The sequence below is a fragment of the Planococcus citri genome, chromosome 5 (genome assembly GCF_950023065.1).
Source record: "Planococcus citri chromosome 5, ihPlaCitr1.1, whole genome shotgun sequence".
NCBI classification, from domain to species: domain Eukaryota; kingdom Metazoa; phylum Arthropoda; class Insecta; order Hemiptera; family Pseudococcidae; genus Planococcus; species Planococcus citri.
In genome coordinates this window covers 28,454,969-28,472,687 of record NC_088681.1, presented here as the reverse complement: position 1 = coordinate 28,472,687, position 17,719 = coordinate 28,454,969, and the positions used below count along the sequence as shown (strand labels likewise).

Here is a 17,719-nt window from a genome sequence, read left to right as displayed (position 1 = left end):
ACGCAGAACAAGGTATTTCAATGACATTTACAGAATCCATCACCATGTTTCTGACATCTTTGCTCGATTGACCTAGTCACTGTGTGCCTGGTTGCGGAGTTCTTCAATTACATCGTCTACAACGATGCCGGCACTGGACAAGAATTTATCAATGTTAGAATGTGGGTAATTTCTTCGGCGCGTATAATAAAGGGCTTCTTCATTTTGCCCATGTATACTTAATCGGCCAAACCAAGGTGATGGTTCAAATTGAATTTGGCCGATACGAGTTTCTTTTTAATACCTAATTGGAGATTGGCACACACATGTGGGAGTCTGTTGTGCACTGATCATTCAACACGTGTGTTTTTTTTGCAAACAGATCGAAGTAGATTAGAAATTGAATTGACAGAAGGCCATAAAAAACACAAAAATTTGGAAAAAAATCAATAGCCAGGCTCGCAGAACTTTAAAAGGAAATACATATGTACTTTAAATTTACATCATTTAACACAGTCCACATCTCTGGCTCTAGTTCAGTTTCAAATCCTTCCAGCAGTAGCTACGATGGCACCCCGGCTCATAGTCAGCTCTTTTACACCAGGAAGGTAACCGGTTGCACACAACTCGACTCAACCCAACCCATCACGAATTTCCTCCTGTATATTGTGGGTCTCTTGCAGCTGGTGGTGGTGTTATTCTCGCTTTGATAGTTAGCAAAACCATAGAAGATAAATAAGATAGCTACAGTACGCGCGGCTATATCGATGTGGAAATGATAAAAATCGACCATAATTCGGGGGTCGGCCATTGTTTCAAACATGGAATCCCGAATTCATCTTCGTTCGGTTATTTATTTATTACACGACCGCGCCTATATAATTTTTCTAACCGCATAGCCGGTTCGAATTAGTTCGCCGTAACATCTTAATAATCGTACAAATTATGGCCGGTTTTTTTCAACTAGCATCGCGCGTACAGTATCCTTTATTTCTATCTATTCTTCGCGCACAGGTTAGAATATTATCCAAAGTAACTTGTTCTTTTAAAGTGAGTATAAAATACAGACAAGTGAGCTAATAATGCTGATTTGATCGTATAAAAATGAAATTTACCTACTCGAATCAACTTTGAAACGTATACGACTGAGCGGAAAAAAATTTCAAATCGTTTCTTTAATGGAATCCGCCATATATGAGTCTCATTCATAAAAATTAAACTCTCGTGAAGGTTTCTCTATTAGCCATTCATACGTATATTATGGTCACTGGTCAAGAAAGAAATGAAGAGTGAGAGAGACGGAGAACCGCGCGCCAGCATTTTAATTAGTTCATTAATTTACTATCGTATCTATAACCGGTACAGGTTGATGAAATTATTCACTTTTTTAAACGACATAAATTACTAAAACAAACGATAAATCTACGCTTTAACGACGCAGCTGGTTTTATGTGTATTCTATATGTATAGTATAGGTAAGGCTTACACTACATATAATTCTATTCTGGTGCTTAATTTATTTCAATTTACCTGTGTACCCTGCCTAGGTATACTCCAGCTTATATATAGAGTTAGCATACACATACGTGTATCTAGGTAACAATTCGTTGCCTTGTACATGTCATTGATTTAGTCGCCTTTAAAAAATAAACGACATCCAAATTGATCGCTTTATTAGGAACTTGTCTTATAATGCGATATTTTAACATCGTTAAAGAAGCAGCACCAACCTAACGACGAATTATTTACCACGACCGAATAAAAATGAGTGTTCGGTTTAAATTACAAAATTGTACCTGTACAAAATTACAACCCAATTACGCGTCCAAAGAAATCGAGTCTTGTTTGTGGAGTCCATCGGGTAAGAGGTATAGTGTCTTAATTAGAAGCGTGTCTGCCTAGCTCGATGTAACAGCTGCGTGTTCCGAGTTATATAGCTTGGACTTATAATAACGATGAATTTTTATAATACTAATACATAGGCTGGAAGAGGATAATACTCGCGAAGCGTTTGGTTTAGGTCAAAGATGGTCAACCTATTTAATATAAAGAACTTACTATTATAATATGCATCGATTTAGTCGCTATAATTTTATCCGCGTATATCTTCGGTCTGTTTGCTGCCTCATACACTAATACACATTCGAAGTAGAGTATTTTTTAAACGAGAAGTGAAACTCGATAAAATTAAAAACCCTTTTACCAATTTTTAGCCCAGGGAACTCTGTCAGCTGGTGATCGCTTAATTGAAAACCATAGTCATTTGAATTTTATCCTTCTCATTCGAGTCCTACAGTCTATTTTTAATTCGGATCACGTCAGATCATTGCTACTTGTACTATTCGGTTTATCCATTCGGATTTCCATTTACACATTACCATCGTGCTGAAAAATGACTCCTAGTTTAAAACATCAAATGAAAAAAGAATGGCAGGATAGCTGGAAATGGTTATGGGCCTAACAGATGAATCCCTTTAGTTTCTACCTAGTTTATTTCATGATCGCATAGATTTGGATATTTCAATCAGGGTGTCTATCAAAAATCGCGACTTTTCGCGACCTTTATTCGCGTTATTTTCTTTGCGACATTTTCTTTGCGACATTTTCTTTGCGACATTTTCTTTGCGACATTTTCTTTGCGACATTTTCTTTGCGACATTATCTTTGCGACATTATCTTTGCGACATTTTCTTTGCGACATTTTCTTTGCGACATTTTCTTTGCGACATTTTCTTTGCGACATTTTCTTTGCGACATTTTCTTTGCGACATTTTCTTTGCGACATTTTCTTTGCGACATTATCTTTGCGACATTATCTTTGCGACATTTTCTTTGCGACATTTTCTTTGCGACATTTTCTTTGCGACATTTTCTCTGCGACATTTTCTCTGCGACATTTTCTCTGCGACATTTTCTCTGCAACACTTTTTTAGCAACATTTTTTTTTTGCGACATATTCTGCTTGTTAATACTTAGTTCGTGGAATGTTCATAATTTAGTGATGTTGATACTTTAAACTTTATTAATATTTTCTGATAGCAATAGGTATGTATCAATGCACAGTATCAATACTTTTCCAACAGTAAGTATTGACATCAACAGATCTTACAAAGTAACCCCCAAATAATGATGGCATCACAACAGATTATATTTGGACACATTCTGTAGATCTAATTTGATTGGATCAGATCAGGTCAGATCAAAATTATATCTGTTGAGACCATATCAGATGATCATTTCCAATAGGGAAAAACCTGATTGGGTCTGATGACCTGACCAGACCTGAATTCTCACCAGAAGGCCATATCAGACATGATCAGATCTAGTCAAATATTGATCCCAACTTGATACCATGCTTTTGAAACATAACATTTTTTGCTCCGACTTTATGAAATGTTCAAAATTATTGATACTGCGGATTTTCTTCATTTTCGCCTACTTGTTTCATGTTTTTAAAGATTTTGTTGAAGAAATGCTGTTCCTACAAAGGACTGGTTATAGGTCCACGTAGGATGTTTCTGCGGCTGAGAATGATCATGATCCTCTGCAGAGATGGATCAGCTTTGTTTCCTTCTTCTCACAGATTTTATTAAAAAATGAGTATTTCTCCTGTTGGTACATATGTACTTTACTCTGATCATGGGCCCAGCAGCACCCAACAGATCAGTAGCCCTGGCTTCATGTTTGGGCAGATTTAGTAAAAGAAGAAAAGTTTCAATTCAACTGAAACTAGTTATAGGCCCTCTGCAAATGGATTATCAGAAGATGCACATCAAGATAAACTGATAGGTGGTACTTCTTACTAGTATTGCTGCCAGAACTGCAGCAGAATGATAGATTCCTGCAAATCACTTGACTAATTACTTACACTTTGCAGTTTTTGAAGCAGTCAAAACAACAATTCAACTTTCTTATTTTGAAAATCTAAATACAGCAACCTAACTTGACCAAGCTTTACAATCTATCAGTAATCATTATGTGAAAATGTTGATACGTTTGGTCTGACACACTCCAATCTAGGTACACTACTAACCCTAACCTAACATACAATGTAACTAAAAAACATCCACAAATGCAAGCAAGAGTATCACTGCTATGAATACAATAAAGTGATCCAACTACCCCTATACCCACTTGACTTGCAACAAAAAAGTAAGAACTTATTGGCAAAGTAATCGAAACTGATATCAACTAACATTATCTTCCAAAAAACTACCGATATATTTCGCCTTACACGAGTCGCATACGTTAATTAAGACCTCGTCTCAGTCTCATGTACCACATACAGATAGTCACACTGACTCCTGCTGCAGTCACCATAGGTAAAACAGAAATTAGGAATACACGTTTTTCGCAGTCAGGAACAATGACGATGATCAACAAAAAGACTGCAGACGCACGCAAAGGCACGACTGACCGCGCCAATTCCAAATCGCCTCATGTCCATAGCTTAATTGGCGTTTTATATGGTAATTAAGACATGATCGCTATGCTCGCTCCTCAGGTATCCTAACGATAGAGATAACTGGTTCTGGTGGCGCGCTATGCAAGCTCTTCTCTCATCCATATACACAAATACATTCTGTACTCTTATACAACTATCCTTTTTATATGTATATGTAGCGTTCCATGAATCGCTGCTGCCTGCCTTCTCTGCTTGTGGCGTAAATTAAACATGTACTATGCTGAACGTGTGCATGTGTGTGTACTGCATAGTGTACTACAATCGATAAACAGAGAACATGTTGTTTTGTAAGTATATTCTGTCTTTGGAGAGGCGTCTTCGTGGTTATAGTATTTTCCTTATATATTTTTTTTTCTTCGTCTTCTTTACTTGCTTCTCTTTCGGTTGCGTTCTTGTTGCTGTTGTTGTTGTAGTTCACGTTCGATGTTTCTCTATGGTATATTTTTAGCCGCTAATATAGAATTATGTTCGGCAGCGAACACAAGAAAAGAAACGGATTTCTCAGAATATGTTTTCGTTAATGAGCATCGATAGACTGAACTAGTTTGGGTCAATTTTTTCCTACAACTAGAACTAAATTCGGACCTAAATCCATCATTATGGAACATCTTGAAGGTATCTCAACGTCAGATAGCTAGGTGGTGAAAAAAAAAAAAGGAGAAGGAACGCAAGAGATTTCTACATTCATCTACAAAACTGTCACCTCCTCCTCTTTTGCATCAACAAAAATCAAAAATCAGAAGCTTCTGGACCATTTTTCAGACACCCTGTACCCACAAGTCAATCTCATCTCTAGATAAAGGAATACTAGCAACGCAACCATCAACGCATATGTGCAACAAGTGAAAACATAGCATTTGTGGTTCGACCAAGATCAAAATGGATAGTTGTTTGTAATAAGGAAAGTATACCTAATTCGCCTTTTGGTGAAATATTTTTCGGTGTATGGTCGATTACACCTACACTTAGAAACGAGCTATTTTAGCTGAGACGAATTATACTCTTATTCAAAAGCTTCGCAGTTAGCAGACATACTAAATTGGCGAATTTTTCAAAAAAATTACTTCCTGATCGTTTCTTTACGTGTTGTGAAATACTATAAGTGATTTCAAGCGCGTGCTAGTCTCTTAGATCTTGGTTGATCCGAACGAACGTTTGTATAACGGGATAAACGCGATTTTAATAGGCGAATTGTGTACGCTGGAACGATGTGGCCGCGATGAATATCATACTCGTATGTACTTATAAGAGAGATTCCACGCTATCCGTATACATAGAAGCACTTTAGGAGAAAGATGCGACTATGTATAGAGAAGGTAATTATTTAGATAGACGATAATCGCGTGAACATGCATGGTTGGAAAAAACGACACTCGACTGCGAAGCTTTTTTGCGCCGCTCCTCCACCACGCCACATACTGGCAAAATACGCGTATAAGCATTAAGCATATTATAGGCTGTGCACAGCACACTCTACACACTACACAGTCTATCTGTATGTACGCTATATACTATATATACCCAAGATTCTAAACCATTAACGTAATTTTAGTTGTTTTAATGACTGAACTCCGTTCATAACCCGAGCAACTCATTAAAATTGGCCTCACGCGTTCAGAATATTCTCAATTGTCTCATATCGTTAAACAAGACAATAGGCAGGTTGGAGATAATACTGCAATGTATGCGTAGGATGTTTCGCGTTTTGTGTCCCGAGCAATAAAAACTGTCATTATGAGCGAGCCCAAACGACAGGGGGAATGTTTTACGCCGTTTTGTAATACCGACGGTTTTAACTATATACGTACTCTTTTACTAACCATACCATACCATTTGCCTAGGTATGGATATGGAAATTGTTTCGAATCGATTGGTAACTCGTGATATCGAGCAATTGCAATGTTCAGGGGCGGATTCCCATAAAATTTTTTCATTAGCAACCCAAACGTACAGTACAGGTATTCACCTACTCAGCTTGCGGTGTGCGTTGAAATTACAACTTTTGTGCTAATTGGTGCAAAGGGGATGGTTTTAATGCGTGATCATCGTGGAGGTGACTGGGGTTCGAACGTGCTGTACTTTATTGTCTTTCCAGATGTCTTTAAGAAATTACATGTGAGGGAGTCGTTTGTGGATTAGATGACGTGAAAAGGTGCAAAATTGAATTTCTTCTCGTACCATATACTCGTACGAAACTGCGAAGGGTGAAAATTAATATATCTAAAAGACCATAGCATCATAAAGTTACGCGTTATTGAAAAAAATGAGACTAGTAATTTTTTTCTCGAATTTTTCATGTCTTAATTTTGAAATACCGTAAAGAGGAGAAACCCTAACAATTTTTAGATTCTCATCAATTCTGATGCAATTTTTCAAGAAATACGAACCTGGCTGATTTCACGAAGTTTTGATCGTTTACCTCACAAAAAATACATAAGATTCAATCCCTCAGAAGCTACACACAGATTGCTGACATTATACTTTTTCTCTTAATGAGCTCATACAAAATAAATAGGCACGTAAAATTCGAATTTTTAATAGATCAAGTAAAATTTTTGAGTAAGAAAAATTTATTAGCTAGGTATTCATAGATTGAAATTAGAAACTTTTTGAAAGAAAAAAGTAATTTCAATAATTCAATAACAAAATTGTGAAAATTGCCTACCAAAGACTAATCACTCCAATCTCCCTTCCTCTTCGTGAAGCAGTTCAAGGTATTTTGATCATCTTGGGAAAATTCAAAAATCTTATGAGAAAAAAAATACAAGTTCTCAAAGTTTTTGATCATTTTGGAAAAATTCAAAAATTTTCTCATAAAAAAAATTGAGGTGTACTTATCTGAATGAAAGTTGAACAATGGCAGGATTACCAATTGTAACCTGAATTTCGCCTGGAGGATGCCAGGGAAGGCGTTAACCATTAAATTCAAAAATTTGTCAAAATTTTTTTAAAAAATCTCAAGGTTTCTGATCTATTCAGAAAAATTCAAAAATTTTGGAAAATCAAGGAATTTCCACCTGTGATTTAATGTTATGTTTGCAGAAAAAAGGGGAAGGGTAGATCACATCAAGTTGAGCAAATTTTAGTCCTAATTGCGAAAAATTGTCAAGAAAATGTCATTAAAATGAGTTCCTCCCTCTCACCCCCTTACCCCCACAAGTTCTCAATTTTTTTGATCACTTTTAAAGAATTCAAATGGTTGAGGAATCTCAACTTGTAATAAGACTTATGCATAAGGGAAGAAGAGGAGGAGGTGCCATATCGAGTCTAAAATTTTTGATAAAATGGTAGAAAAAGGGTAGTGAGTTCCCTCCTCCTCTCCTTCCTTCCGACACGTTCCCCATTTCAAGTTTTCTGGTCACTTTCGAAAAATTCAAAAATTTTGAAAAGAAGAATTTCTATTTGAATCGGACCCCTGTTTAGAAGATGAGAGGAAAGGGATGGAAAAATCATTATCAACTTGGACAAATTTTTGTCAAAATTTTTTTTTAATCCTCCAATAGCTCTTCAAGTTTTCTGATAATTTTGGTTTCAAAAATCTTGAAAAAAGACAAACTACAAAGAATATTAGCCTTCAATCTGACTCTTGTTTGAAAGAAGCAGAGGGAGAGAAAAAGGAGTCATATCAAGTCGAGCAAATTCTTGCCAAAGCTATAAAAAAAATTCACATCAAAGGTAAATTCAACCCCTCCCTCAAATGGATTTAGAGAAAAAGTCACAACAAGTTCTGAAAATTTCTGTCAAAAGTTGAAAAAAGCCCAACTAACGTGAATTTTTTCAACCCCTTTAAACATGATTTTCATGTTTTCTAGTCATCTTAGTAAAATTCAAAATTTTAAAATAAAACTAGGAATGTATAGTTGAGAATTATACAAAACGATAGAATAGAAGTGATCTGAATCTTTTTTTGGGGGGAGGGGGGTCGAAGAAATCTCCAAGTTTCACAAATCAATCCTACGTTTTTTTAAATTCTGACAATTTTAAAAATTTTCACCCTACACATTTGACTTTTTGCAGAGACCTTCATTTATTGGCATCACAATATCTCATCAATTAATTTTTCATCCAATAAATGACTTCAAAAATATACAGGTAAAATTCAAATACTTCGAATATTCTTGATAAGAGGAGGGAGGGGCATACACCAGCCAAATTACGTAAAAAGATATAACAAAACTCGCAAAGCAATACTTTGGACGTAGCCTTACGACGAAGTATATGCTCGAAATACCAGCTTCATTATGACTTTTAAAATTTTCGTTTGTGTTTCACTTTCGCTTCATCGAACATAATTTCTGATACGTTCGCTTTGAACTTGGACTTTGAAAATTTAAAAGCTCGTCTAGTCTCGACAAATGCGTAACAGCGGCGCGCTTTTAATTAACCCCCGAGAAAGTCTATACACAGCCAAAAGCGATACTACAATTAATGAACAAAATTAATTAACGGGAAAAACTAATTTTATACGTACTCTATATGTATAGCGTATCGTCATCAAATGGTTTCAATTTTCAACATACCTGCAAGAAACAAAACAAAAAAAAATGATTAAAAATCAGAAACACGAGTAATTAACTCTATCGAGAAACAAAAACATGCATTAACAGACGAAAAAAAACTTACACAGATTGTGTATGAAGAGGTACATGTGGGGGTATCACAGCTTTTATGTATAAAAATCGGGGGCTGAGACGAGGGCAAAATCGTTCGATTGAATTTACATTGACGGGTGTCTTTATTCTACGTCGGTTGTCAGCATTAGCGAAATTTTAAACCTCGTTGTAGGCGGTTAAAGACGATGAGGCTTCCCCTTCGTGTAGTAAAACAGGGGGTTATTTTGCAAACCGTATCACGTCAATAAGATGGTAGGAAAAAATTCCAACACCATATTGAGCAGCACATACACCGCACACAGCACAACCTAACCAACTGTCGAAAGACGAGCGCGCGAATCGCATTTGAATTCTACCCGTATCGTCGCGAATTTTAGCAAAACATTTAGAAAAACGCCACCATCGTCGTCGACATAGACATGGTAGACTCAAAATCCACGTCCATCCAATTTCACCGATTCCGATCACGTCCGCTCAAAATGTCTCCTTCGGTCGCCAACCAGACCTACACACCTTGCGGAGCACCGTACGCATACATTGTGGTAACACGCAAATTACTTCTTTTTATTACACAAAATATACTCGTACACGTAATATGTCGTACACTACTCGTATCGTATGTAGATGTACGTATCACCAAACACAAGCACACCGCACAAAAACCATCACCATATTGCACTAGAGGACTGACTCGGTTCACGGATCAAACTGTTCTATCGTCTAGGAAATTTTTCTACCATCTAGTCGAATGAAATTCCTAACGATTAGATACGATGGGCGAGTTTCAATACCAACCCCCGAGATTGTAGACCTCGTCATCTTCACCGTGAAACGCGATATCGCCAAAATCGTATAAATCAACCGCAATCCCTCTACGCGTCCTTTGCGGTACACACTACACAGATACAGATACACCTCACACACAATGCCAACCGTTTGTCTTATTACGTATATACAAGCTCGTGAGTGGACCAGCTTTATAAAAACGTCGTGTAGAGTAGACAGAACAGAGACACACAATCTCAGATATGTAGGTATACTTTTGTCGCTATCATTCACAATAATGGTGTTCATTGAGCGGAAATGTGTGGTTTCTTTTCCTTTTCTTCTTCTTCCATCATCATCGACAGAGTCTGTAGACACACTGCACAAATCTCTCTGCATATGATACACATACGTATAAATACAGAAAAATCGAATCGGTTACAATTTCTATACGTCGGTTTATATCTATTCAGCGTGTTCATAGAGGTAAAGGTATCTCACCTCATAGCTCACATCACACACCACACATCTAGACATACGAACCGACACAATCGTTCACATCGGCAGGATACCATGGTTTGGTTATATTGGTAAGGTGAGAATTAAACGCGCAGCGGTGAATCTATTTCCTTAGCTTAAGGGTGGCTTTCTACTTTTTTTTTCTATCACCCTGTTCTGGTTCTCTTGGCAATAGTTCCTATTAGTGACATTATTGTTATCAATTGTTGGGCCGCGGCCGGCGCTTTGAAATCTTTCGTCGAGGTGAACCTTTGCCGACAAATGCCTTTACAGCCAAGGAACTTGTCAACGACAAATTAAAAGTCGATAAATTACGTAAACGGCGGCGAAATCGTGAAGATCAAGGGTACAATAAACCCTTATTATCTTGAAGAAAAAAATTATAGGGGATGGAATCCTCTTATGTACGTACTCGTATGGCCGAACATCATTAGAATGAAGTAAAGGAATCAAAGTGCACAATGCTACACTATGCACTAATAATGAAGCTTGGTTCGACTCACTATCAATGAAGTCAACCCTTCCCTTCCCTCTTGGTGTTCTTTCGAGTGATTCAGAAACTGGACAATAAGAAAATGTTGTCTAATCACTGGCAATGATTTCAATAAAAAAAAATTTCCACAACTAAGCATTTAAACCGTTTAAATTTTCCTTTCATTTTTTCAAAAAACAAAAAAAAAGAACCATAAACCAAAAAACAGAAAGTATAATTTAGAAACTAAATTCACGACATTTTAGTGGAAAAACGATACCTTTTGGCAATTTTTGGCAAAAAATGAGATGTTTTGTCAAATTTGACAAATGACAAGACGTACCTATTGATATTTTTGACAGAAAATGATACTTGGAGAATTTTAGCAGAAAGCAGGACTTTTTAGCAGTTCTCGACTTTAAAAAAACCAGACTGGTGAATAAGTTTCGGAAAAAAAAAGTAAAACTTTTCGGTTTTTTTTTGCAAAAAACCACAATTTTTGAGAATTTTTGACAAAGAATGAGATTTTTTGCCATTTGATAATTTTTTGGTAGAAAGCAGAGCTTTTTAGCAGTTTTTGACAAAAAAAGGAAGACTGGTGGGTGGTAGGTAACTTTTTTAGAAGAAATGACTCTTTTCGGAATTTTTGTCAAAAAGCGAGATTTTTTGAAAATTTTGACAAAAATATTTTTGGCAGAAAGGGAATGCTAATTTTCAGGAATTTCTGACAAAAAAAAACAAGACGTTGAATACTTTTTAAAAAGGGAATGAAAATATGTCTCTGTCTTAACAAAAAGGTTGAAGTCTATAAACTTTTTTTTTTTTTAATTTTCTATTCCTGATCAGAAACTTTCTGGGGGAGGGGGAAGAGATAAGGATCTATTGCACCCCTCTCCCCCGCTTGATCTTCCGAGGCAACGTTTTTCTTAAAGGGAGAGTTCTGAGGAACATTGCTAGCCCTTGTCCTAAAAAAAAAGTGGTCCTACTAACAAAATGGCGGTCATTTTGATTTACAAGTCAGCCGAAATTGCAGATTTTGGGTTCCAACATAGGACTTGCACGACATTTTTTAGACCGTACAAAGAGAGATCGAAAGAGCAGGCAAAAATTAATCACCTGTCCAAATTTCAAGTGCTCAAGTGTCTTTTTCGATTTTTGGTGAATTTTTGAAAATCAAATTTAGGCCAAAAATGAGCGAAAAAATCAAAATTTTACCAAATTGACCTAGAAAGCTAAAATTTGGAATTTACCCTATTTTTGAGCTGTCAAATCGATTGGAAACTGTTTCAAACCGTTTTGAGTAGTTCTGGAGCCTCCAGCAGATTTTTGAAACTTGAAATTCCCACAAAATTTCATCAAATGGAGTTGGAAAGCCAAAATTCATTCTGCAAACAGACTTCAATACGCTACCAAGTCGACTGCAGGTGGATTTCAAGTCGATTTGGAGCCTTCCAGCGACTTTTTGAAAAGTACTGGAGCGTCCAGTAGATTTCTGAAACTTTAAAATTTCATCAAATGGAGATGGAAAGCCGAAATTTACTCTGCACTCCAATTTTAACACCCTCAGAAGACGACTTTTCAACGATTTTTAAAACAATTAATTTCCGAGGAAAGCATTTTAGATTTCGGAATAATATACTTAAACAATGATGCAACTTTGGTTGCATACTTATCCAATTGAAGGAACTAGTCAACTTGTGATTCACCCAGTATATTGAAAGCCTAATTTCATAAACATGTAAAAATACAAAAAAAAATTGCAAACTAAATTTTTAAATTGTAATACATACCTTTTTAATTTTGATTTGTCTTTCAAGTTTCTTAAAAAAAAACTGTTTTGGACATTTTGGACCCTTTCATTGAATTTTGAATCCTCTTTCTTCATTTTCATAGTTATCATATTATCCAGGTTTAAAAATGAAAGTATATTTTCAAAACTCAATGAAAATATCTTTCGAATTTCATTCCTCCCCTTTTAACCCTTCTTAATAAATTATCATTCGCCATCAGCAGATTCCTTTCAACGCAACTTCGATATCTCAAATACGAATATTTTGAAAACCAAAATAAAGAAAGAAAGCCGTAATAAATAATTCAATAATTACTAAATAAATACTACGCTTTATAAGAAGAAGAGGTTATAAGGGATGGAAACCGACAGAAAAAAAATCCGCACAACCTTCCGACTGGTTGGAAAAGAAAACACGGTGCGATATTCATTGAAATATCGTGGTTATGTATAGATATAGATTACGTATAATGGCGAAAATATTGGCCGAAGAGAGAATATAAAAATACCGATGCGATGGTATAAATTAGCTCATATTGGCGTCGTATTTTTATGATCGATTACCTTCGAATAGTTGTACGAAGCGCGAGTTCGAGTTCCGCAAAAAGGTATTAGAAAAAAAAAGCCAACACTGGTGGAATTTGCGAGAGCACTGTGAAGGAGGTGAAAAGGTGTACGGCGTAATCCTCGGTTCGAAAATTTTATTCGGTATCGAATGAGCATAAGGAAAAAGAAATATAGAAGTAGTGAGACAGCGACGATGATAGAAGCAGGGGTAGGATGAGGAGGAAAAAGACGCCTTAGAACGGCTGCTGCTGTTTCCTTAATACTGATGAAACAAACCAAATAGTATCAATTGGATACGGATTGGCGCGGTAATTGTATAAATTCTTTACTCCGGAAAAAAGAAGGAAAAAGTCGTGTTCAACGTGCACCATATCTTTTGGAAAGCAAAAGAATAATGGTGCCTCGGTGAAACTAAACGGCAAAGAAGCGTGACTATTCCGCTGCCGTGTATAGGGGGTTGAAAGATTTAAAACCACGGGGATAGTTCTCTGGGGATAAGCCACCGTACCTATGTGCTACGTACATATACAACGAATGGCAGCCAGCTTCCAGAAACGAAAAAAGTACAAAAAAGATAAACGAAATAACTCAGGTGTTGCGAATTTGACTCGGTCGCATCGTAACTAATTGGTTTACGTTTAACTCGAATTCGTATAGGTATAGGTACATCACATCGATGCGTAACTATCTTTTAACCGAGACAGTATCCGAAAGCACATATTTCTCTTTCGTTGAGTTGATTCCTGTGTAAACATACGCCCTATAATGGGACAAAAAAAAGACAGACAGATGATAAAAAATTCAAAACGTTTCGACGCGCTTCGTGAACCCTTCAACCCTCTATCTTATAGATTTTCAATTTGGTCAAATATATAAATTTACTTTTGTTTAAAATTCTACGTCATTTTAGCAGTGCTTATTTTCCATCTTTTTTACCGGTGGCGTTTCAATTGAAACCAAACTGCGAATGAAAAATACAGGGTGTCTGGTAAATCCAACCACAGCTTTTAAATTTTCACTAGCTAAAAAAAGGTAACTAACGGCTCGAATGATTCTTAATTTTATATTAGAAATTTACATACTGTGAAAGTCGAAAACTTCAAATTTATCTACAAGGTGTCCCTAATATCTCAAAAATGTGTTTTCTCGAGAAATTCAAATCAAAAATGCTCACTGTGAATTTTTTTGTGATAAATGATTGGTTTTTAAACTCTTTGAACCTGAGTTTAAAATTTTCATCTCCGAAAGAGATTATTGTTTGAAGAATCAAAGTCTGTTAAGCCCCCCTGCCCTCACACCGCCTATAAAAATTGAGCAAAAAAATACTATCAAAACTTACGCGGCATACTGTAGGTACATTCGGTTATTCACGTCACTTTTAGCCATATTTTCCCCTCACAAAAAAATGAGTAGTCTGTCTTTTTTTTTCAATACTCATTTAAACCTTTCAAATTGTTTATATTTTTTAAGCGGCATGGCAGTTAATGTCTCGACAGACAACGAAGAAGAGATAGAAAAAGAAAAAGTTTCCGAAGAAATTCATTATTAAACGTCACGCCTCTGTTGGAATCGTTTCCATTATTAAAAATTAATTGTGTCAAAAGATAAATTCATTTTTTTCATTCCTATTGTTTCAACAATTGAAAACTTTTTTTCATCCCTACCGCTCTCGAAATTCACCGAAAAAATATAAAGTTATCACTTTCTGTCATAAGCACATTTTGACTGATCATGTTTTAAATTAAAAATTTTTTTAATGACATTTCGTTGTCCAAGAGTATTTGTACCTGGTTTCTATTCAAAAAAAAAAAAAAAAAAAACTTCAAAGTAGTAGGTAAGCAACAAACGTAGCCCGAAAAACCTCGTGGCAAAATTTCGTCAGACTCGATACGATTGTAAAATTGCTGCTTCGTTTCACCATCGATGACATATCAACGCTGCTGGTTTTTGTTGAACTGGAAAATTTCTCTATATGCGAAGAAAATGGAAAAAAATTTCAGCCTTAGATTTGATGCTATTTCGTTACTCGTATGTTATCCGATAAACGTGCATGGTACAATTTACAAGCTTCGCTTATACTATTATAAACGATAGCTGGATCGGAATGCCAACCAATCTATATCGACTATAATTTAAAAGAGATAAGCGAAAAAATTTCACACAAGAATTTTTATCCCCGACAAAACTCTCGCAATTTAGTTTTTATTTGTCTCATTTTCAGAAAGGACTCTTCGATCTTGGCTGAAAAAAAAAATACACCTACGTTATTCGAAAAATTTTACGTGATTTTTTTTCTCTCGGCAGATCTGACCTGACACATTGGTAATTGTCATTGTTACCGCGATACGACTCATATTGTTTTAAAAGCAGAACGCTATAGGCTAGGTAGAATAGGCGAAAGTGATGAATTTCCCTTGGGATATTCTTATTGTTAATGCACGTTTATCCAATTACACCGCTTGTTAAATCAACTGAGAAATGTTACGATTAAACGATAGCTGCACGAGAAATTTTCTCATAGCGGTGAACGTGGCTTTCCGAATGAAGATTTCCGCAATAAGAATTCGCAATTGGTACCGCAGTGCTTGACTGGCCTGTAGAGGATTCGAGTTTGACAAAGGTACCTTGCTTTGTTCTTTATAACAGCTGGGACTCCGTTTTCTTCAATTTTGGAAATGAAACTATCAAAAACATGTTTATGTAGGTTTAGATACACAATGGACTTCTCAAGGAATGCATTTTCCTATTCAGCTCCTCATTTCATATTTTCTATTTCCAGTTCAATTTTCCGATTTTATCCCTTTGCCACTTTCCACAACACCATAATTATAGTAAAATCCGGAAATTAAAAATTAAACTATGGGTCGTATCCAAAAAATGAACAGATATTCAAACTCAATGCCCTCAAATCATTAGAAAACGACATGTCACATCATGTTCTTGAGGTTTTTTAAAAATTAGATTGGTGGGGGGGGGGAAGCACACAATGGTCAGTCGTGCATGGAAAAAAATGAGTGGAACTACTAATTCAGTATACCCTTGAAAAACTCACAAACGACATGTTTACATGTCATTTTCAGAATATCACCACAGTTGCTTCACTGTAGTAAGAAAGGAGGGGTACAGAAAGGTTGGATCGAAAAGTGAACCAATAGCACTTCAACTAAAGGTATTCGAATTAGTAATAATCGTTTTTTCACTTCAATTTTGAAACTTTTAGATATTTTTATCAGAATTTGGCAATCTCCCCCTTTCCGGTAGTCCACATAAAAAATTTAGCCAGCAAACCACAGAGTTTTGTATGTAAAAAGTCAAAACTTCAGTGATCAAGGATTTTGAGGACACTAATTTCATTTTCGATCACAATTTGACCCCAAAACACAGAATGGGCCCCAAGAAGGAGGTTCCAAACTGACCATTCGACCGAAAAACACAAAATATGTGCCAGTATAGATGAGTAGATATAAAATTCAGAATATTCAAAAAATGCACTGTACCTATTTTTCAAAATTTTGAACATCTTAAGTACACCTACTTCTTCTTCCCCTTCCAAGGGGAGTATCTCAAACGGTACAAAAGGGGAATCGAAATAGAACCCAGGGTGTCTACCCACATTTGGTATTCAAAAATTGAAAATTTTCGCGATCTTTTTTTTCAGTACCCTCTCATTTTTTAACAAAAATAAAAAAAAACATACACTTTTTTAAGGGAGTTTTTGGCCAACTTTCAATAGTTCCCATGTGACATTAAAAAACTTCATTTATAATTCAATGAAATGAAAATTAGCTATTAATGGGAAGTATTTGTACTTCAATAAGAAAATTGAATATTTTGGAACGATTTTTAGCGACTTTTTGGTGATGGTAAAAATCGCGACTTTTTCACCAGTTTTTCAACCTATTTTCGAAATCGCAACTTTTTCGAGACTTTCGCGACCTGGTAGACATCCTGGGACCTTGAAATACTCACCACCAAAAATTCAAAAATTGCAGATCTGAAATTCAATTTTTAGACTTTTACGAATTTTTGAAAATTTTGGACCAAAAATGAGGAAACATTCAAATTTTACCTGTCCTAGAAAAATGAAATTTGATTTGCAGTTAATTTACAACCTCCCGAATCAATCTATTGGTAATGGTTTCGAACCGTTCTGGAGCATCCAGCAGATTTCCCATATTTCCCATGAATCTCCAGTTTAAAATTAAAAAAAATTTTAAAAAACGCTGTATAAATAGGTTGAAAATGACATTCAGCACCTATAAAATCGGATTTATCATCTTTGTGACCATTTTCAATCGATTTTGAAACAATTTTAAAAATCTTTTTGTTCCGGTTCAAATCCAAAAATTATTTCAGCGATCATTACAAAAAAAAGTTTCAGTCGCAGAGTTCAAAAAAATATCAACTTAGTTTTTTGATGTAGCACTCTCAACTCCTGAAATGGCTGATATTGGAGGGGGGGGGGAACTCATGTCCACTTACATACCTCTCAATAATTATCGAATGCTCGATCGAATTTCGAACATTACGAACACTTGGTGCCAGAATCA

The 17,719-nt window shown here is 35.8% G+C and overlaps 1 protein-coding gene across 3 annotated transcripts in view; it reads right to left on the bottom strand.

Moving 5' to 3' along the window:
• Positions 1-17,719, bottom strand: part of pxb — a 247,864-nt gene that overhangs the window by 120,599 nt on the left and 109,546 nt on the right. Inside the window, exons 1-2 of one of the 3 annotated variants that reach the window (XM_065365570.1) lie at positions 9,068-9,748; positions 8,916-8,964 (exon numbers count right to left, since the gene is read on the bottom strand). The exons of the other annotated variants lie outside the window; for them this stretch is intronic. The gene's annotated coding sequence lies outside the window, so the exon portion shown is untranslated. Of the gene's footprint in view, positions 1-8,915; positions 8,965-9,067; positions 9,749-17,719 lie in introns of those variants that run through there. 3 annotated transcript variants of the gene reach the window in all.